General features: G+C 45.2%; 1 long non-coding RNA gene across 1 annotated transcript; it reads left to right on the forward strand.

Moving 5' to 3' along the window:
- The first annotated feature begins 7,101 nt into the window (after positions 1-7,101).
- Positions 7,102-22,586, forward strand: LOC114211095 (uncharacterized). The gene is made up of 5 exons (XR_003609658.2): positions 7,102-7,174; positions 7,481-7,545; positions 8,215-8,296; positions 8,416-8,521; positions 19,161-22,586. It is a non-coding gene; the product is annotated as an uncharacterized LOC114211095 (long non-coding RNA).
- The last annotated feature ends 483 nt before the right edge of the window (positions 22,587-23,069 follow it).

A 23,069-nucleotide genomic window follows, 5' to 3' on the forward strand; every position in this document is an offset into this window, starting at 1 on the left:
GCTGGAGTGCATACAGTCCATCTCTACTGCTGCTGTAGCTACCATTGTTGCTACTAGTAAGTGCTCCCAGACTGGTGTCCCCCATAGCTACAAAGACATGCATTACACCGAAGAGCAGGTGGTCTTCTATAGGGCCTTAGAGCACCGGATTTGGAGTCAGGCATGAGTTCAAATTTTGACCCTGCCATGACTCACCATATAGCAAGGTCTGAATGTCCTTTGCTTCTCCCTAAAGCGGAACTAGTTGGCAAATGCCTACATCACCGCCTTCCTGTAAGACTCAAAGGAAATAATGGTTGTAGAAATTTATCCCTCAGTTGCTATTGCAATGGGGATTTATTGGGATGATGTATGTATTGGAAAGATGCGAGAGATGGTGATGGCCATTTTGGGTACTACGCAGTGCACACTTGTTGGATGAGTTAGAATGGCCTCACACATGAGAGCCTCCTTCCATCCAGGGACCCAGAAGTGGAAGTAAATTGCACAATATCTTAGGGTCAGGGCTATGAGTGGGGTTGGGACCAGGTGCTGTGTGTGCCAGGATATCTCTGCCTGGTGTCCCCAGAAGCCCACCAGAAGGAACGGTTTTCCTGCCAGAGAGCCATCCCATCTGCCCGCCTCCTCAACAACTGGCCTCTACCCTATCTGTCAGCTCCTGAATGGCATGTGAGTGTCTGTTCAGTTACAGAGCAGCTTAGTGTTTGAGAAAGAAAGAAAATGTGTCATTCCAGGCTCTTGTCACTCAGGAAGCTTCTGGATTACCCACCCAGCCACAGCCCTGGCTACACAGAGAGTCTGCTCACACTGTGGATGTTGGGGATGGGGCGGGGGGAGACAGAGTCAGAAGGCCAAGCTTATTTATTCTCCTTCCTGGTTCTCTGCTGAAAGTTGCCTCCTCAGGGGACCATTCCCAGACCTTCACCATGTGGATAGCCCCTCTCTCACACTGTAACGTGGGCTTCCTTCCTAATGTCTTCTCCCATCCATAATGACATGTTTATTTGTGCCTGCTTCTCTGTCATTAGTCTCTTTCTGTGCTGGACTCTAAGCTCCATGACAAAAATTAGGTCCTTTTCTTTGAAGAAGGCATCCCCATGCCTTCCAGCATGGTTGACCCGTGGTAGGTACTTAATAAAGGCAGATAAATGAGGGACTCTAGTTACCATATTCCTAACTGTTCTTCCAATTATGGAGTCCCAGGTGCCAAATCGAACAAACGGCTACACATCTCCTCTTGAACAAAGCTGGGGAGATACACTCGGGAACCAGCTGCTGATGTGACTTCATTTCTGAAGGGTTTGTTAGAAAGACACCGGTCCTGGGTATTCTGGGACCTGAGTTCCAGTCCTAGCGCGTTCATGGCGTTGTAGGGTGAATTGAACAAAGCACTCACATCTCAGGATTTGAGGTTCTCACTGTCAGCCAGATGAAGCTGGATTAGACAGTACTTAGTATTTGCGCTTTTGAAATCTACTTCATTTCCTTCTGTTCCATGCCCAGTTTCTGTGTCCGGTCTCTTGCTCAAAGCGTCAAGGCTAAAATCTTGTCTGCTCTCCCCCCAGTCATTGGGAGGCAGTGTGGTTGCCTAGGGAGAGTGTGCTAAGCCCTTAGACAAAGCCAGAGTTCAGCCCAAGCTGAGGGAGCTGGGCAAGGCTTCTAAACATGCGGCACCCTCAGTTCCATCATCTGCAAACTGGTGTCAGGTCCCCACTGATGTGGCATTTGGGCCTAGGTACCTAGTCAACAGGTCACCATCATAGTCTGTATTTTATTAGTGAGACTATTCCAGATTTCATGGCCTTGATGCAACATGTAGAATTTAGATTCATCACGAATCCATGTGATTATTCATTCAGCTCACAGTTAACTGATATTTATTGATTAACAATGTGTGTGCTCAGATGGTCCTACATTGGACGTTATGTAAGCCTTAACTGTCTCTATTTCAGAGATTACACACTGAGTCCCAAAGAGTTTACTCACCTTGCCTAAGGTCACACAACCAGTCAGATGAATAAGAGTTACCAGATTTTGATGGCCTGCTATAAGGTCAAGCACTGCACTTTGCTTTTATTGCATCACTTAATTCCTACAGCAATCCACAGTGGCTTGTGTTTTTATCCCTGTTTTACAGCTAATAAGACTGAGGCTCAGAGACTTTTAGGAAGTTGCCAGGTACACAGCTAATAAGTGGCCAAATGAACATTGAATGAAATCCTATTCCAAGTGACTCCAAAATATTCCTGAACTAGGACTAAAAATTCCTAGTTCTTCCTCCAGATCACTCTCTTGCTGTGTTAAGTTGGACCAGTTCCCTCTTTAGAAAGGATGCATGCCCCCTAGATGGTTGGTATAGTCAAACAGGAGGTCACGGTAGAAAGTACATTGTAACCTGTGAAGTGATGTGCTCGGGAGTAATGTCCTCAGTGCTCGTGTCAAAGGCTTACCAGTGAGGAACAGCATGCAGTGGCCTTTCATGGACAGGGGTGGCAGTGAACCTGGCAGTTGTCAAGACAGTTTTCATGGGACCAGTGGTAGTTATGTTAGGGAGTGAAGGATGGCCAGTGCTGCACACACCATGTTAGGGCAAAGGTCACCCCCAACTCCTTCCCTTTGGCCTTTCTTTCCAGACTCCCTTGTAGATGGCAGTGGCCACATGGCCCTCTCTGCTCAATGGGATGTAAGAAGAAGTCCCGATAAAAGAGACTCACCAGCGTCTGCTCCTATACCTTTACTTCTTCTTTCTGCCTGAGATGTAAACACCAGGCCTAGAGATGCAGCAGCCTTCATGTGACCGTGAGGATATAAACAGGGATCTGGTAGGGGCTCATTCTTAATGCTGCCACCACAACAGTTTCATGTAAGGCAAAGAAATCTTAGGTGGTTAAATTCTTGTTACCTCAATTGTCTTTATTTGCCACCAAAAGCATTCCTGACACAGGTGAGAATCACACAGGTGCTAGAACAAATGACGGAGGAGGGGACAGGGATGCAGGGGAGGGAGGAGCTAAGGACGCCATCTCTTGTTGAGTGAGGATACATGAATGAGTGGGCGCCAGAGAAAGGGGGCGTTGCTCAGCCAGGATGGGGTCCCATGCTCTGTTCCACTCCATCTGTTCCTAGTGCCCCTGGTTACTAGCAAGGGATTCCAAAGATGGTGCCTGGCCCAGAGTGGGCACTCATTCACTCCTTTAGAAGACAGTGTCAAGCATGACTGTCTTCCAAACATGCTGCTAAGTGCTCCCTCCCCATGCGTGGCCTCGTTTGATCACCCCAATACTGCTGACGGATGAGTGCTGGGCCATCCTGTCCCCATTTACAGATGACAAAACCAAGGCACAAAAAGGTACATACCATGTCCAAAATGGCTGACCTAAGATGCAAGCCCAGGTCTTACTGACTCCCGGTGAGCTTTAACTCCTGTTCCATGCCCCAAATCAAGTGTTTGCCCCTCTCTGAAATCAGATTGGATCCACCGACACACAAAACCGTTCAGGCTCTTTTTGTGGTCCTACATGCCTACCTCTATATACAGGGAATCAAAATATAATGGTTACATCACAGATTTCTCCAGGGTCGTAGGTACTTTCTGAGCCAGGGACCAGACTATCCAGTCTCATACCCCAGTGCCTAGGATGCTGTCTGAATGGATTCTGGTTGAAAAAAAATAATGAGCTAACTAATTAAACAGAGATTAGTTTTGGCACAACCAACCAGAAGGTGCTGTTTCTGAGCAGGACGGTAACAGATAAATTCCACGTTCTAGTCACAGGAAAGAAGAATGAAGTCATTCTGAACCTTCTAAATTCTGAACCTTCTAAATGATTAGCTTTTCAGCCTTTCACACCTTTCATTTTACAAATTTTGGTATTAATAAATTCTTCATGCGCATTGCGCCTTTGTCTCACACCTCGAATACATCCTAAGTTTTCAAGGTGTGGCAAAATTAAGAAGCTAGCTTTCAGTGTGGCTCCTGGGTGCTCTGTCAAGTCTGGAACATGGCTTGTCTGTTTTTGTGAGTGGTCTGCTGAGAGAGAGAAATTACAATCATATTCTGGACCAGATGAAGACTGCATATCTTATTAATAGCCAAGACAAATTGTATACACTCTCAGTGCCAGATTGACAATAAGTCGTCAAACTTTGTTACCAAAATCTTAAAAAGCTGATGTGAGTCACAAGGAGCTATTTTCATATGCTTTGTCACCTTGATCTGAACGGGAAATGAATTACTAAATATAAAATGCCATTTTGCTGTGATTCATCGCTCTTTCAAGCTGACAGACGTCGTAAGGAGATACAGTCTTCTCTCTCTCTCTCTCTCTAGAAGAATGAAGTCAAGGGGCCTGCTCCTTAGTTTCTCGTCCACCTGAACAGGGATCAGAGAGGATGCCTGGAAGGCAAGCAGAAGGAAGAGGTTTGCCTTCTCTGCTTTCTGACAACGTTCACAGAGGGGGAAAGGCCATCATCCATGTGCTCTGTTTCTAGGAAAATGTTGGCTGCAAAATATGATTACCCTCACCTTAGGATGCTACAACTTGATCTGTTTCCTTCTCCCAACACATACAAGTGATTACATTGAGAAAATTAGAGTATATTGCAGTCCCTCCCCATCCTCAAATACCGCTACCTAATTGTAGGGTATACAGATTGCCTTCTATTTACCTAAGCATTTCTGACTGAGTTTATGCAAATGTCAAGGCATTCCTCAAGGTATCTTCGGAGGAAAGACAGAGAATCCTAAGTGGTGAAGCTCAAAATGTGTTAAACAGTTAGTTAGAAGCTAAAGCTTCGTTCTCAGTGTGTGTGTGTTCTGAGTAAGCAGAATGCATAAGCATCTTGCTATAAGACTCAGAGAGATATCCTGAAGAGTTTCTAGTGATAGAGGAATTTCTCACTAGATATTTACAATCCACTGTATTCGATATTGCACAGTGCGGTGGCCGGCAGCCCAGCTTCTGGGTGTAGACAAACCCATGTGAGAATTCTGGCTCTGCTACTTACTACTAGAGTGGCACTGAACTATGAGAAGCCTGTGGGGTGTGTGTGTGTTTCATTTGGAAAATGGACATAGAAGAGTATTTTCCCCATAAGGTCATTTTAAAGTATTGAATGATATCACTGATTTCATTGAATATTTGAAAGTACCGGGTATTGTTCATGGAACACAAGAATGCAGTTGACACGTTAACTGTATTGTTACTAATACAAGATGCAAGTTATTTGACATAATGTGCTGTTTCGTTGGTAAATGCTAAAAAAGGATCTCTGGTGATGTCAGAATATCACCCATGACCTTGCCTCTCTAGCTCAATTTTACATGTTTTCTTAACCACAAATTCTCCTACTTTGAGATTATCAGGAGCCCAATCTATTAGGGTGTGGACAATGGATTGAACCCTAAGGAACCCATGGTTTCCCAGCTCATATATTTGAATCCCTGCTCCTCTCCTAGCTGGAGCTGCATCTCTGAGCATTCTTTTTCCTCCTTGCCCCTGGACTCATGTTTCTCTGGTCATCCATTGAAGGTTGGCGATTCACAGGATCCTGGTCTCAGCCCTCTTGTTACCTATACCCTCTCTCTAGGTGATCAGACTTGTTTTGTGAGTCTAATTACCACTAGTATGCCAATCAAGGTCAAGTCTGATTCTCCTGCCTGTCCCTGGTCCTTAACTTCAGCTTCCTATAGATCCACCTCTCTGCTGGGCTTCTCTGACTAAGTCTTCCCTTAGCAACTCACACTCCATGTGTCCCTGAGACTTTTCGTTCCTCACCCCCAACACCTCTCCCATCGCTGTCTAACTCAGGTGGCAGGAGCCATCTGAGGCTGTCCCAGGGGAAAAAAATTCGGGGAGTCACCTGTATCCAATCCTCTCCTTCACCTGCCACATCCAAGAAGTCAGAAAGTCCCATCAATCTTGCCCCCTAACTATTGCTCGCACTTATCTGACCTCATGATGTCCACAGCAAGCGCCCTGATTCATCTCTCTGCCCCCTAACCAGGCTTCCTCATACTCCCACCAGCCTCTCTCCTCCCTCCTATCCACTTTCTACTCTGAAACCAGAACGATCTTTCTAAAATGCTGACCATGTCCCCACCCCACCTTAAACCTCATAACAACAGCACTATTTCCATCACCAAGTACTGCCCAAAACTAGTGGAGAGGCTCAGGGCAAAACACATTCAGCGGTCAAACAACAATAGGGGGGTGTTCCAGGCTCTGCTCCTCCTCCCCAAGTAGTGACTAATCCCGTGGAGGAGGAGCTTGTTTGGCTCTTCTAACTCCAATTTCCCCAAAATTTATTTGGTCCTGTACTTCAGAACCAGTGTTCTAGAAACCCCTTACCTGTAGAATCAGTGGCAAGGTTTCTAGCGGGATTTAGATGGCCTTCTGGGGGAATGCCTGCCATCTATGTCTGCAGCCTCGCTCTTTATCAATCCCTGCTTCCCACTTTATGCTCTGAGAGAACCATCACTGGGAATGCTGAGTCTATCTTCTTCTCTGCAGGTCATGTCCCTGACCCGTGTCAGCCAGCGGCGTGCAGAGAGCCTGGCCGCTCTGCAGGAGGCATTGCAGATCTTAGATTCGTGGCAGGCTCTTGAGCCAGATGCATGAGGCCAAATCTGGATTGAGATCTGGAACAATTCACTTAATCTCTCCAGTCCTGATTTCCTCGGTTGCAAAGCGGGGATGGTAATAATAAATCGAGCCTCCTAGGGTTATTATGGGGATTAAATAGGTCCTTCTATGTAAAGCACTTAGGCCTGATGACTTCTACAAACACTCAGCTGATATTATCAATCACAGATAGACAACTGTCATAAAGACAGGCAATATGCATCTAAAAGCAACAAAGCTTTCCCAGCAGTGCCCCTTCCTGGCTGTTGCTCTCCTCCTCCTCGCTGGTTTGCTCCCTGGGCACACTGCTCCAGAAGGCTGTGATGGACAGCAAGACTGTGCAGCCTCATGCACCCTCAAGTTAGTCTCCCTGGGTGCCCACACTCTGCCCTTGAACAGTTCTCGGAAGCCCACATGCAAAGCCTGCTCAACTTCTCCAAACTACCTCTTCTCCTCGGTGCCCAGTTCTGCCTAGGACAGGATGTGACATCCCGTCCTGTCTAGTCACACTGCTCTGGGGACACACCAGGGAGCTGATGTTCGTCAAATCGGTAGGAGTTAAAACTTCACCAGCATCACTGGCTATCCCAAGGGGAGACTTGGAGCTGGTATGTGTGTATGGGGAGGGGTGAAAAGCTCCACCATCATTGTCAACTGTCCCCTTCATTGGTATGGTCAGTTGACATTTTCATAATTTACTCTCTGTCACATTCAATGCAAAGCCAGCTTTAAGGTTAGCCCTCCAGCCCCCACCTGCTTGATTTTTGTCCCTACATCAATATTTTAAAACTACAAATACATTAGTGGGTGTTAAAGTCAAGTTAATAGCGACTTTCCCAATTTTTTTTTTAAATAAGAGAGTATAGGATGGATAAAATGGAACAGAACAGAACACAAAAGAAGTAGATGGCATGCAATGAGGGTAAGTATTGTGTAAAATATTTGGTTCAATTTTATGTATATTTATTGACACTTGTGTATGTGCACATGCAATGGAGCATGATGTCAAATGTATTTGTACTCTAGGTCACGGGATGCGGCAGTTTAAAAAGCATTTTCTTAAGTCCTCCTCATATGAGATATTTTGGAGCCCAACTGACTGGAATTATCCACAACTCTCTCTTTTCTCCTTCTAACATATGAAGCCCTTTAAAATAGCAAAGTAACATAAATGAAATAAAATATTCCCTGATGTGTTTCTTCATACAAGCACTTCAGCTGCATCATCACATTCAGTTGCAACACGGAGACCAGCCTGTGCTCACAGCCACCCCCCGAGGGTGAAGCAATCTGTCCTCACAGACTAGAGCCACATGCATGGGGCGGGGGGCGGGGGGTGATTCAGGTCTGCAAGGACGGGAGTCCCTGCCCTTGGAGAGATTTTTAGAAACAGAGAGTGACAAAGACTTGTCAGCAGACTCTGACAATCAGAGTCCACTTCCCATGGGCATCACATGTACCTGCTACAGCATGGAAAATATCTTTCTTTCCTCTGCCTTCGTCCTAATACATGCCTGCCTCCACACATCCACGCAAACCCACCCGCAGGCAACTTTGCCCCTGCTCCTTCAGCATGTGATTTTTCTTCCAGGCACATGGTCTTCAAGCATGTTCAGCAGCTGAACCTTTGGCTTCAAAGGAAATCTTTAACAACACCCCAACATATAAAACAGGTAAAAGCAATGAATAGGTTCCTACAGCCTTAAATCACCCTTGTTTGATGGGGGAACAATAACTATAATAGCTTTGTGTTCCTTAGTTTTTGAGAACCTCTGCAACCTATCTTTTACAGCCTGGTTTGAAATATCAGTACTTGAGACGTGATGGAGAGATGGTCCTGTCCATCGCTGAGTGGTGCTGAAGCCTGAGTGGGAGCAGGTGTGACCTGTGTCTTCACTGTAAGCTGTACAGCTCTGTTCTATTATTATTTCAAAAGAAAACAGGTCAAAACGTTTTTTTTTTATTTTGAAATAGTTTTAGACTTATAGAAAAGTCATGAAAAAGCAGAGGCCCTGCGCATCCTTGACCCAGCTTCCCCAGGGTTGACATCCTACATAGCCATAGTATAATCAACAAAAGTAGGAAATTGACATGGGTACATTCTGTTAACTAAATGACACACCTGATTCAGATTTCACCAGTGTTTCCATGATGGTGCTTTGTTCTGCTCTAGGATTCAATCCAGAATTCTGCATTGCATTTAGCTGTCATGTCTCCTTAGTCTTTTTCAATCGCTAACAGTTTTCGGTCTTTGTCTTTTATGATCTGGGTGCTTTTTAAGAGTATTGTTTATTTAAAAAAAAAATCGAGCACAGTTGACACACAATGATGCATTAGTTTTAGGTGTACAACTTCGTGGTTCTGTACTATTATTACAAGTTGCCCTTTGGCTTTCTCTAGCTTCGGCGTCCAGCTTCCTGGGGGCTCTACTTCCCCATCTCTGAATCACCAGGATCAAACTGGAGGACCCTCAACCTCCTTTAGGCTCCATATATCCATAGAGCTGAAATGGACACTGTTCTTAACACCAAGGTGCTGACACGCACCATAAAGCCACAGTTCATGGTGGAGTTTAATCACCATGGCAGGTCTTTCTAGTTGTTTGATTTTATGATCCACTCAAAGAGGCTCTATATGTCTCTTAAGTAATTTTTACAATATTTGACTATCCAACCAAGAAACTCATTTTAACATGTATCATTGAGTTCTTATAACAATAATAATAACCATAGCAATGTTTTTAAGATTTGGCAGTCTACAAATGTTCATGTCCATTATTCCCTTTGATTCTCAAAACATTCCTATGTCTCCATTTTATAAAGGGGACCCAGACACGGAGAGAATCACTGACTTGCTGAAGGCTTCCAGCAAGCAGAAGCTGGAGCTCCAACAGGCTGTCAAGTGGGGGCTACAGTTTGGGAAGCCTGGGTACCAGCTCAGGAAGTCTCCATATTATTGGGTCCACAGCCCAGATGCAAGAAAGAGATGAGTTTACCTGATCCAAGGAGAGCGAGAGAGACAGGCCAGCTGAGGGGCTCTGCTGGACCCCAGAGAGATCCAGAGAGAGCCGCCCCAGGTGGTGGCAGCCGTGTAGACGGAAGGAAGATGTTATCAGAGAGGGTGTTTCACTCTTATCTTCCGGGGAATCCTGAACCCTGCAACCAAAACCTCTTTCTTTAGTTTGTCCCATGAAGAAACGCAGAATAGCTCCAAACTAAAGCTCAGTCTCTCTCTGCATGTTAAGTTCCAGAGGGCAGAAAGAATTCCCTTTTCACCTCCTCTTTCTTCCCAGAACCCTTCGCTTTGGGCTGCCTTCCCCCTACTTTCTAGTGGTTCTCATGTGTATTAAATACATCAGCGTGTCTCCCATTCCCCGCCTCAAGCTGGAAACTGGAATCCAAGAGTCATGAGAAGGTTTAGGTCAGTTCTGTGAAGCTGCCAAATCTGATGGGCTACATTTTCATCCTATTTATGTTATGTATTTCAAAGGTTCATATTCATTTGACCGTGAAAACTGAACTTGTCCCAAGTTATTTGAAAGAACAAAAGCTGCCTTGTGGACAGCAGACTTTGGCTCAAGCCTGAGAAATAACTGAGATGTAAAATGATCCTGAATTTCTCGGGGTCCAATAGCAATGAAGCAACAGGTTGGAGGCTGGGGCTCTGACCACACCGTGGTAGAGTTGCAGACAGGTGAGACAGATCGGCGGGTGCCCCAGGACATGCACAAAGCTGGTGTGTTGGCTTCATGCACCTTTTGCCTCAGACAGAAAGGCAGGCACTCACTACCATCTCACTTCTCTGATGTAACAGGGACGATTTCAGTGGTCACTCCATTGAGCATCCTCAGTGTGTTGTGTGGGAATAAGTAAGCACAAGCAAAAGCTGCATTTTGCAGAGACTCAAAGGCAGGCAGACAAGCGAGAAAGCTTTGGAGCATAAAGAAAGAGAGGCTTCAGGTGAGCCCTGATTAGGGGCTGTTGGCATGGGGGAGCAAAAGGGGGCTGCTAGAAGTCCTTTGTGATGGGTTAGGGATACATATTTGGCTTTCTCTGGTTGGTTCTAATTGGAATCAAAGACAAAAAATTAAGGAAGCAGTTACTAATCAAGTGCTGGTTGTTTGAGGCCAATTGTTAAAGGGGTTACTGTTCAGCTTCCTGAATTATTCCTAAAGATAGTGGTTTGACTTCTTAGAAGTCTGACTTAGGGCAGACTGACTTCCTGGGCTTTATTGTAGGTAATGTGTTGCTGTGAGTTTTAGATCAGAGTTTTATGTTTTTATCTTTGTTTGTATAGTCAGTCTTTCAGTGGGGTGCCAAGGATGCCCACCCCACAGGGAACTTGGGGGTCTGTCTAGAGACACAAGTATGCACAAGGGTCTGGCAATACCTGGGCAATAGAGAGATGTGCAAGATCAAGCAAAGAATGAAAGAGCAAAGCAACCACTCCTAGAAGGTTCCAGAAAACCTCACAGATGAGAGGATGTTTCACCTCAAGCTTAAGAGAAAGAGAGGACTTTGTCTAGTGGTCATGTCAGGGAGAATATTCCATGCAGAGGGAATGATGTTCCAGGAGGGGCACAAAATGAGTCTAGCATGTTTTGTGAAGCTAAATAGTTCCACACTCTTGGGTTTTACATGCAAAGGAGGCAGGAAGGGAAGACAAAGAGGAAAGGACCTTCCAAGCGTGGCTGAACAGCTTAGAATTTGCCCTATGCTTATGAGATCCTGTCAGGGCAGTGGAGAAGGGTCTGGGGACAGGGAATGCATATGAGAGCTTTGAAAGGTGGTCTGCACTATAGGACGTGACAGTTGCACGTGGGTGTGTGGACAGAGAAGGAGTAAGAGGAAATTAGGAACACACATAGATTTTGTCTTAGGTGCTGAGCACTTGGGGCTGCTGACCACATGGTCCCCTCATCAGACTCTGACCTCTCCAAGGGACAGGTCCGCATCTTTCCTCAGCAGAGTCTGACCTGGGGTGGACACTTGGCATGTAGTAGGTGAAAGAATAGGCAGCATAAATATTTTTTCTTTTTTTTTTTTAAAGATTTTATTTCTTTATTCATGAGAGACAGAGAGAGAGGCAGAGGCAGAGGGAGAAGCAAGCTCCCCGCTGAGCAGGGAGCCCGTTGAGGGACTCGATCCCAGGACCCTGGGATCATGACCTGAGCCGAAGGCAGACCCTTAACCGACTGAGCCACCCAGGCGTCCCTAGGCAGCATAATTCTAAAGACAAACTTTTGTAACATCTTTCTGGCATTTAATTTACCGAAAAAGAAAATCATCCCAAGTAACATGCAAAGCATAGTTAAAGGGAAAAGTTTGGTTGAATGGAGATAATGAAATGCTGGAACAGAGTGAATTGGGGGTGGCCCTTGGAGGATGGCCAGGCGGAGATACCCTGTAGTCAGCTGGACTTCTGGGTCTGAAGTTGGAAACTCAGACTGGGAACTTATCATAAAATAAGGCAGATTAGTGAGCCTTCCAGGCCTTCGCAGCCTGTGTGCTGGGGCTGGTAGGCAGACACGGAGAGGAGCCAGGCTGGCCAACGTCTAGAGCAAGGGCCTATTCGGGAGGTCAGGTGAGAAAGCCAGAAGTCTTGCAGGATGGGGATCATGGCTGGCACGAGGTGGATACAGTCATCAGGGCAGGAGCCCCAGTGCACCAGGTGAGTAGGACAAGGCCAAGTATGGACAGACGTCAGAGGAGCACCCAGGGAATGGGAGAGGTGCCGACGCGGCAAGCAGGGGGCCCTGCATGGAGACGCAGCTCTAACTCCTTCTCGGTGCAGTAGTGCCTTAGCCAATGCCAAGGTTCAAAGCCTCCCAGACATAGTTCATCTCCTGCATCTAAAGGCGCTCCACAAGGTTTTGGAAATTTTGGACCAGGAAGGTTACGAGGAGGCAAGGCTACTTGATAATTCCTGTTGCAAAATGTAGTCTTCTTTGTCTCTGCATCCTTAAGTCCACAGAACTGGGCAGAAGGTGAGGTTGGCCCACAGCACGGTTAAAACAGAGCTCTCAGCTGGTTTCTTAAGCAGCTCTAAAGCTGGGAGGGACCTCTGAGGACATCACATATTTAGGCGAAAAGGCAGGGTTTTTGTTTTCCCCCACCTTGACCAGTGACTGCATGTATTTGCTCCCAAAACAAAGAAAAATTCCCCCATATGGGCACTCAGTCAACAACACTCTTGACCTCTGAGTTAGTACCACCCAGCTTCTCCTTAGCTGGGGGGTTAGGAAAAGCCTCATGAAGGACAGATCTCCCAGACAGATGGGTTTGTGAGTTATTTCCAGAGCATCTGAATATGACCAATTGGGCAATAGGGGCCCAGGGAATATTTTTGAGCCAAGGAACCGCATTATCAAAATTGAGCCTTAAGAAGATGAATCTGGAGCGCCTGGGTGGTGCAGACGGTTGAGTGTCCAACTCTTGATTTTGGCTCAGGTCAGGATCTCAGGGTTGTGAGATCGAGCCCTATGTCGGGCTTCATGCTCCCCACCTCTCTCTCTAAAATAAATAAATAAATCTTAAAAAAAAGAAAAAGAAAAAGATGATGAATCTAGGAGCACCAAGTAAGAGGGAGGAGAGGCTGTAAGGAGGGGCAACAAAGATAGATGGTCACCAGTCAATAACACTTGCAGCAGCCTTACAATGGTCATAAGATAAATAACCAGTCTTTACGGAGCTTGACGCCGTGTTCTAATCCTCATACTATCCCAGGAAGCGAGCTGCTGTCATCCCAAGTTAACAGATAAAGAAACCAAAGCGGAGGGGAATTAAGTGCATTGCCCATGAGTTCACAGCTTGTCAGAGGCAAAACTGGGATTTAAAGCCCAATCAATCTGCATCCAGAATCCTTATTCTTTCTCACACGCTCGCGCACAAGTGGTTACCCGTCTCCTGCTTGCTGCAAAGGGCCTGGCGTAGCTGCTGTGGCTGCGATCAGTGATGGATCACACGTCACACAGGCAGAACGGGCCCCGGGCAAGAGGGTTCCTGGTCTCCCCTTCTCTTCTACCGCATACAGAGGGTTAACGAGCATGAATGCATTGCACACTGCTGCTCTTTGTTTAGCTACAACTTGACTTTCATTCCTGCATCAAATCAAGACCCTGTGGGACAGTTGCTGGGGCTGCAGACTTTCCATCAACTAGGTGGGGTGGAGTGGTGCCCTTGAAAGAGGCCCGTGCCCCGTAGGCTTAGACTGTGTAATCCTTATGTAGGTCAGAGCTTCTGATATTTCCTCCAGAATCATGAAGGACACCTGCATCTTGATAGGAAGGCGGTGTAGATGGAGCTGTGGGCTAGATCATAGTCCTTGATCACACACAGGCACACATGCAAAGAGGAATATGCATTGAACAATATGCTATCATAGATGGATAAGACAGAGACGTGAAATACGTTGATTCTCTCAGAAAATAACTTTTTATTGAGTAGTTACTATGTCATTTTCATAAGGTCATTTGTGATAATAGATTCTGGATGAATAAATAAAGAGGCTTCTATGGTTATGTAATGTAATGTTATCACAGGAATGACATATCAATGCCTTTGCCATATCTATGAGTTAGAAGAACAAGTCCTGCCCACACACAAGGGAAAGGAACAACACAAGGGCACAAATACGAGGAGAGAAGGGCAAGGGGCCATCCTCACGTCTTCCCAACAGAGAGGCAAAAGAGGTTAAGTGTATTCCTTACAGGATTCTCCATAGAAACAGGACCAATACGATGGAGAAGAGGTGGGAGGGAGAGAGAGAGAAATACAGATTTAGTATAAGGACCTGGCTCATGTGACTTTGGAAGATGATAAGTCCCAAGATCTGCAGGTGGCAAGCTAAAGAGCTAGAAAAGCCAATGGTGTAAGTTCTAGTCTGAGCCCAAAGGCCCAAGAACCCAGAGAGCCAGTGGTGTAAATTCGTCTGAAAGCCAGGGGCTTAAGACTTAGGAAAAGCCCATGTTTCAGATTCAAGTCCAACAGCAGGAAAAGATCCATGTCCCAGCAAAATGCAGTAAAGCTGAGTTCCCTCTTACTCAAGGCTCAGCCTTTTTTTTCCCTATCCGGGTCTTCAACTGATTGGACGAGGCCCACCCACATCAAGGAGTGCAGTATGTTTACTCAATCTCCCAATTCAAATGTGAATCCCCATCCCCAAACACCCTCACAGACACGCCCAGAATAACGTTTGACCAAATGTCTGGGCACCTTGTAGCCCCTCAAGGTGACACATAAAACCAACCATACAATAAAGCCTCCCATCTTAGGGATCAGACTCTGAAACTGTGAGGAATGGTCCTTGACAAGGACGGGGGCAAGCTGGGTGCCTAGGGTATACAACTTGAGATGAACATCATTCCCAGGGTTGTCCAAGTGCAGGGGTGGCGCCAAGGGTGAGGGCTTCCTCAAATTGCACACCTAGATTCCTCGCTCACCTCACTGAAGCCAGGACCCTGGTGAGGACTGGCGTAAAGTTCTCACAGCTGGGGACAGTGGGTCCCTCAGTGCAGCTGAGGAAAGAGGTGCATGGTGTGGGGGACAGGCAGGGGACCTGGGGAGCGGAGACCAGACTTCGATGACTGCAGCCCCCAGACAGGGGTCCTGGGAGCCTGCGCCTATGAACCCCACAGATGGAAAGGACAGACAAAATCCCGAAAGGGTGAATTCAAGCAACCACCCACCCTCCTGCTGCCTAGACTTCCAAGAGAGATAACCTCAAAACATCAAAGTTAAAGCTAAGTAGTATGAAAAGTCATCAGAGAAAAGGCAGGTTACCCACAAAACAATGGCAATTAGACTTACAACAAACTTTTCATCCTAACAAGAGGTTCCAGGAAGGAGGGGATGTCATCTTGAAGGTGAGGGGGAAAAATTACTGACAATCTAATACAAATAATAATAAATAATAGCAATCAACTTCTGAGCACTTCATATGGCAAGCCAGAAATCTGTACTCAACAGAACAATCGTTTCATTAGAGTAAAATAAAGACTTTCAGACATACAAAGAATTTATTAACCATTGGCTCTCACGGGAAAACAAAATCTGCATGAGGATGAGTAGTGATGGAGAAAACTAGATTACCAAACCTATTTAACAGTTAACTATAAGAAATTAGTAATAATTTCTATTTTGTGTTTTAAAAATGATAGTATTGAAAATGATAAGAAGGAAAACACAAGGATATGTAATAAGTGTCTGAGATAATTTGTGCCTCATGAGAATGGTTGACATAAAGAATATATTTAGAGCTTGGAAAAATGATGAGTTGAGCATGAATATTGGAAATAAAGATTAACAACACAAAGAATAGAAATATTCATCATCACATAGTAAATCCATAACATGACTGTGCACCTGTTCTGGGGGGTTGAGGGGAAGGCCTCTTCGAGGCACTGATGATACAGAGAAGAGTAAGACAGAAAATTCTCCTTCCACATGGATTTATTCATTTAAATAGAAATGTGTTCCCACAATAACCTTGGTTTTTTTGTGCCAATGCTGAGACCCACTTCAGATTTCCTTCCCAGGAATAGGTGGTGCATGTAAACCATAGATAGGGCCTTGCTGGTCATCCAGAAAGTCTTCTTGATGAGAAATCGGACTCCACTCACAGTCCTTAGCAAGTAACCTGACATATGATACAAGTCTTCTTCATACGGGTTTAACGTGAAGGGTGGCAAATAGCTGAGATTTAACACACGGACGCACCTGAACCCTGGAAGGGAAGCCATGGGCAGGGCCAGGCAGATGTCGGGCAGGGGGCTCTGGGGATATCAAAGCACAGAGCTGGCTTGTGTGAGCCGATTTGGATCCAAGCTCCATCCTCTTGTCTGCCTGAGCTGAGCAACTTTGGACAAGTCAGTTACCTTCTCTGAGCCTCGACTTGCTCAACTGTAAAAATCACCAATCCACGAGGTTACTAGAAAAACCATACATGATAACAGACATGATCACCCCCTTGTAGGAGCTCTCTGCGAATCAATGATAGGTGTCCAAATACTGATCGGGGGCCCCTTAACTATGTTTCTTATTTCCCTCGATGTGGTTTAAGCTAGTGGAGTACGCGCACTGGATCTTATTTATCTTTGTGTTCCTTAGTATTGCGCTAGGAACACTCTTAACAAATGTTCCTTAATTGAAGTAAATGAAATGAAAGGGGATTGAATTGACAATCTAAACATGATACAATTAGAACACGATGGAAGACACCAACTCACTAAGGGTTGTTTTCTTGGCTTTTGTAGAAATATTATAGATGTTCAGAGAAGAGAGAGCTTAAAGGGGACCGAATAAGCATTTACTGAAGACATGCATTTATTGAACACCTGTCCTGTACCAGACACTAGACCAGCCCTTCTCCCAAACGTTGTCTCATTATCCTTAAAAACACACTGAGAAAAAGTGTTTTTAGCTTCGTTTTACATACAAGAACCCAGGAGTTCAGAAAAGCAAAGTAAGCTGCCTGAGGTGACCAAGGTGAAAGAGCAGGGACGGGGCAGGGTGAGAAGCCAGCCCTCTCTGTCCCTCTGGCCCCTTCCCCTCTCCCCTCTTTCTCATTCAGCCCCAGGCAGGGGGAGGGAACACCTCTGCTCGCCTCCATTAGATTTCTCTTGTTTTCTGCCACATCGGCCGAGCTGCACTCCCCATGCCCACTTTCAGTTATAGCCTGTAAGCCTGTGCCTTGAAAAACGTAATTTATTTTCTCAGTCCGAACAAATAGAAAACACAATCGTGTGTTTAAATACTAATTAACCGGTCACAGTTGTATGATTTTCCCCCTCTCTTTCTCTTCCTCTCTCTGTCTTTCTCTCTCCCTCCCTCCCTCCCCTAAACCAAAAGCACTGGACATGCAGGACAGTTCTTGTCACAATTTCTTTCCTGACCCCACCACCTGCAGGTCTGAAGCATACGCTTATTCACACCTCTGTACTTGAATTAAACTCTTTTTGGAAGAGGAAAGGACCATGGATGTGGTCACTAATGTGCTTTTCTCTCTGCATCGAAAATTCTAAGCTCCTTTTGCCAAAGGGTTCGCACGGTCCATTCCAGGGATGACTCAGTTGGCGTTCCCATGGATATTATTCCCGTCGACTGTATTATCTTCTCCTCTCTGAGATCTTTACTGTTAAAAGGTTATGGGCTTTGAAGACAGACTACTCACTTATTTTTTTTTTAACTTTATTTTAGAGAGAGAGAGCACGAGCAGGGGGCGGGAAGGAGAGGCAGAGGGAGAGGGAGAGAGAATCTCAAGCAGATTCCATGCTTAGTGCGGAGCCCGATGTGGGGCTCGATCTCACGACCCTGAGATCATGACCTGAACTGAAACCAAGAGTCAGACACTCAACCGACTGAGCCACCCAGGTGCCCCAGACTACTCATTTAGATGAACTTCATGCATCCACACAAACCAGCTTAAAGATTATTCCATTAGCAGCTGCATATCAGTCAACATCATATTTTTCTCACACTGCCTTCCATCACCATCTCAGCTGCTCCTCCCTCTTCTGCTTTCCCCCTTGTGTTGCCATCTCCTTCAACTTGGGGCCCCATTTTACATCTAGAGCTTTGCATTGGCCACTTGGTTTTGGAGTCATGATACCTCCTTCACCTTTAAAACCTTTTGGAGAATACAGCCATGTGCATCTCTCCCCAGTCTGAGTGCCCAACTCAGAAAACCGTCTGTGATCCTCAGTACTCCTCTTTGATGAAACCGAATGACATGTCTAATATTTTGGAACACATTGAATTTATAATGCTTGGGGGGCTATTCAAACAGAAATACAATTGGATATGTTGGTTTAAACCTCTGTAAAGAAAGTGAAGAAGACTGGAAGATAATCATGTCTTGGATGAGAAAAAATGAGGGATTTCTAGAATAAAGGAAGGTAAATGGAATCAGATGCAACAGAGAAGTCCAAGACAATAATAAAGGGATGCATTTTTTAGAGTTTGCAACAAAGAAGCCAATGTTTTCCTCCGTCAAAATACATGTATACGCTTGGAAGTCAAAGCCACCAAATTAATTGCAGTGACTTAAAGAGAAAATCTGAGAAGAGAGAGTTGAGATGGACAGCATCGATCTTTATTTCATACAGTCTAGCACGGGGCCTGGCACACAGCAGGCTTTCAGTAGGTAAGTGGTGAATAAATGGAAATAGAAGGAAAAGCCAGTGTGAAGGGCAGGAACTTTGGTGACTTACCTTGAGAAAATGTCACAGGTTTCTATTCTCAAAACATGTCCACAATCTAGTTAGGAATATAAGTGTACAGGTAACAATTACAGTATGACTTTTAAAAGGTGTATAATAAATTGTGTGCCTTGTATTAGGGCATAAGAAAATGAGGCTGTCTGTGTGCGTCACTGACAAACAGAAGCGTGAAGTCTTGGTATTTTAACACAATCCAAGGTGCGATCTGTAAGTCAGAAACTCCATTTGACTAGTGCATGGGTTGACGACCTTCTCTTGTTAATTACATTTAACCAATCCCCTAGAGGCTGGTAATTATTCATTCATTTTTTATTCAACAGATATTGGCTGAGCTTCTACAATGTATAAATCAGAATGTCCACCTATCATAGGACAGTGGCCAGATTCTACGAGGAAGACCGGAATGTGTGCATCCGTTGGGCACAACCGCTCTCTGAAAAACAAAACAAAACAAAACAAAACTACACCAAGTTCTGTCCATTTTACTAGTCTGAATATCGCTGCCAACATGGATTTAGAGTAATGGAGTTAGTCGGGTAATTTTAATAACTCTGGACTTGGAACCCTGGTAGACCAAACGACTCCATTTTTGCCATTTATAGTGACTTTCTCGGTTGACCAGATTTTTGTGTGGGCAGGTTTGGGTACCCATCTCCCTTGGATATTACAGGAGAATCCAAAGGCGTTCTTTTGGGAATTTCTTTTCGGTGAAAGTACAAGGTCAGAGCCAGGAGCTGACAGTGATGAGAAGTGAGGGCAGGGATTGCTGCCACTTCTCCAGCATCTGGTACGTAGTAGGCATGAAGTAACTAGCTTTCGAATGGATGAGTGGATGAGCAGAGGAATGGGTTTCATGGAATAATGATACAGGATGGAGCAGATGTCCCGTTTTGCTAACCTTGCTGGTTCCAGCTGCTTTTCTCCTCCCTTGTTTTGCCTCTTCACCTGGCTCAGACTGAAATGGTTCTGGTTCTTTCCCGTTGACCGTTCATTCTCCCAGCCTCTCAAGGGAAAGATGTATATACATAAGCATATGTGTGCCCGTGTGTGTAGTAGGACCTAAACATCGTGGTTATAACTTCAAGTAGCAACCAGGAAATAGCTATCAAAATTTCTGCGCCCTCATCTTCAAAATTTAAAACTAAAAAGCAAAAAGCACTAAACCAACAACAGCCATGGAGAATAATTTCATCATCCCCATCCTACACGAGGAAAGTGAATACCAAAGTGAGTCAGTGACTTGCGGGGGCGTCCTTACCAAGAAGTGTGACAGGACCAGGGTTCAAACCCTGGTCAATTTGACTCCACCCTGGCAATGCCCAATGCATCTAACACTTGGTTTTCCTTTCAACAAAAGAGATTCATCTTAGAAGTTTTTTGCAATCCCGGTATTCTCTGATGTAATGGGTTCTTATTCTTTCTCCTTAGAGTCTCGCGTTGGGTCTTGTAGGGCATGTGCATTTATCAAGGTGGCTTAGACAAGGTCCAGTAGGTGGAGCTAGAGAGCAGACACGGGCTGCCCGTGGCGGGGGAGGAGTAGGTGGCTCTGAGGAACAGAGTACCTGGGTATTGACAGTCCTCACAGGAATAATCCCGTTAGTTGACTTCCTTCTTTAGAATGCAAATCCCTGTTATGATCTGGGCTTGGGATGGAGGGAGATGAGTTCCTGAGAAGTAACTCTCCTCGTCCCGAAAGATCAAGGCTAGAGGGAATAGCCCACTTAAACGAAGTTATGGGTATGTTGTTCTGTGGAAAACAGGGTAAATCAGTAAAAGAAACAAAAATCTGTCCACAGTGTCACAGGTAATCCGCAAAACCTTCCTTAAAGGCTCAGCCCTAGGTTTGAGCCTCAGTTTTCTTTTCTTTTCTTTCTTTTTTTTCTTTTTCTTTTTTTGTGAATCAAGATCCATGTAAGGTCAAAATACTGAGATTTATTGATGTTTATTAACCTCCCCATTTTTAAAAAATAGGCTTTATTTTTTAGAACACTTTTAGATTTACAGAAAAATTAAGAAGATACTATGGAGCGCACCCATGTACTCCACACCTAACTTGCCCCATCTCCGTGGTCCCCCCCTTACCAGCGACGGGTGGAATGCAAGACCCCAAGTGGGTGCTTACACTGAAGAAGGAGAGTTGGAAGAAAGGCAGGTAGGGACAAGGGGCCCCTGCCCTAAGAGAAAACCACCCTTAAAAGGATTTTACATCACCCTGGAAGGAGCCTTCCACCCTTTCCCTCCTGATAGATAGGTGAGAGAAACCTGATTGGAGGACAGGCGCAGGGAGGGTTAATCAGATAAAAACAGCCAGCCAGCAAGCCCATAAAAACCCCTAGACGTAGAACTCCGGTGACAACCCTCTCGGGTCCCCACCCTCTTCGGGAGCTTTGTACTATGGCTCAATAAACGTTACTATCACTCAATAAACTTTGCTTTGCTGTCCACTGCTCTTCATCTGGTCTAACTCTTCGTTCTTCAACGTGGCATGACTAAGAACCGCGGGCACCAAAGGAAAAGAAAATCCTGTATCAAAACCTCAGATAAGACCAAATGCTACACAGACTATGATTTTTCCTGTCCATATACACACACACCTATGATAAAGTTTATAGATTAGGCACAGGAAGTGATTAACAATAACTAATAATAAAATAGAACAATTATAACAATATGCTATCATCAAGTTACGTGAATGTGCTCTCTCTCCAAATATCAGTTGAACAATACTCACCTTTCTTAGGACGATTTGAGGTAATGAAAGGCCCACATGACCAGACAGAGTGAGGGCGATGACGCAGGCATGTGACATAGCAGGAGGCTACTGCTGACCTTCTGACAAGGGGTTACGAGGAGGACCATCTGCTTCCAGACCTGGGTTGACTGCGGTTAACTGAAATGGCTAAAGGCAAAAGGTCAAATAATGTTCTTGCTGCACAAACATCTCCAAACTAGGGCGGCTCATCGCTTATAATCATTGAATTGATCTCGCTACTTTATTGTCAACTAAGTCCACAGTTTATTCAGATTCTCTTAGGTTTGACCTAATGTCCTTTTCTCTATTGCAGGATTCTCTCCAGGACACCACATTATATTCAGTCATCGCGTCTCCCTATGCTCCTCTCGGCTATTCCTCACACTTCACTTGTTTTTCATGTCCTGGGTGGTTTTGGGGATGTTTTCCAGGATGCCCCACTCTTGGAATTTGTCTGATGTTTTGCTCATGCTTAGACTGGAGTTATGAGTTCTTGGGAAGAAGAGAGAAGCCCATTTTCATCATATATCAAGAGTACATACATACAATCAACACGTTTTATGACTGTGGGTGTTGAACCTTGATCACCCGGCTGAGGTTATCTGCCGATAGAATTCTTTCCTCCTTGGGGAGGGGATTCATTTTTTTTTTTTTTAATTCAGGCCTTCAACAGATTAGATAAGACCCACCCACATTGTGGAGGATAATCTGCTTTACTCAAAGTGTACTAATTTAAGTTTTAATCTCATCTAAAACTACCTTTGAAGAAACATCTAAATTACTGTTTGACCAAATATTTGGGTATCATGGCCTAGCCAAGTTGATACATAAAGTTAACCATTGCTGATGGGAAGAGGGGAAGCAATGCTAAGCACACACAGGGTTGGAGGACCTGGCTCAGTGTTACCCTGGTGAATTTGGAAGATCTCTGTGGGAGAGACTGGACAACTGATGTGCATGACTCTGGAAGCAGTGTGGGGGTGAGCTAGCTGCAGTCATATGGGGCAGCGGGATGGGGGGGCAGTAGGTGGGAATTCTGGCTCACTGTCTCTCTGCAACTTTGACAAGATCGTTTCACCTCTCGGGTGCCTGGGTGGCTCAGATGGTTAAGCGTCTGCCTTCAGCTCAGGTCATGATCCCAGGGTCCTGGGACTGAGTCCCGCATTGGGCTCCTTGCTCAGCAAGGAGTCTGCTTCTCCCTCTCCCTCTGCCTCTCCCCCTGCTGGTTCTCTCTCTGTCTCTCTTGCAAATGAATAAATAAAATCTTAAAAAAAAAAAAAAAGATCATTTCACCTCTCTGGGCCAGCTTGTACGAATCATGAAAGCCAACAGGTGGGAGGGATGAAATCTTGGTGGGTGAGAGAACTAACTTTATATTTTTAAAAAATTTATTTATTGAGAGAGAGAGAGCTTGCACATGGGAGAGGGGTAGAAAGAGAGTTTTTTCAGACTCCCCACTAAGTGTGGAGCCCGATGC

This window comes from Eumetopias jubatus, unplaced genomic scaffold, assembly GCF_037043125.1.
Source record: "Eumetopias jubatus isolate StellerSeaLion01/CBP00866 unplaced genomic scaffold, mEumJub1_p1.0 scaffold_4, whole genome shotgun sequence".
Classification (NCBI taxonomy): domain Eukaryota; kingdom Metazoa; phylum Chordata; class Mammalia; order Carnivora; family Otariidae; genus Eumetopias; species Eumetopias jubatus.